Genomic DNA, 366 nt, shown 5'->3' with positions numbered 1-366 from the left:
GAATCAACCAGCGCACGCACTTGGAAACTCTGAACCCAGAGGACATTCTGTAGCTTTCCATGCCCCACAGCCATTTGGGGAAGGGCCCACCTTACCCCGCCACCCCCGCGGCACAGCAGCTCCCCATCCTCTCGCCCCACACTTGCTAGGTAGTTTGGAGTGTAGAAACCACCCCAGCAGCAGCGGCCCCTTAGGTGCACACCGAAGGTGAACGCTGGACCGCCCCGGGAAAGGCTTTGCTCCCGACTTCATCCTGATGCTGGTGCAATGGGAAAAAGAGAGAGCCCGGGCGAGAAGCGCCAGGGCGCGCAGAAGAGGGCAGGCGAGAAAGTGCCCAGCGAGGGCAGGCGCGGGCCGAGGGCAGGC

Source organism: Colobus angolensis, unplaced genomic scaffold (genome assembly GCF_000951035.1).
Source record: "Colobus angolensis palliatus isolate OR3802 unplaced genomic scaffold, Cang.pa_1.0 Scaffold45, whole genome shotgun sequence".
Taxonomy (NCBI): domain Eukaryota; kingdom Metazoa; phylum Chordata; class Mammalia; order Primates; family Cercopithecidae; genus Colobus; species Colobus angolensis.
Note: the sequence above shows the minus strand (reverse complement) of the source record.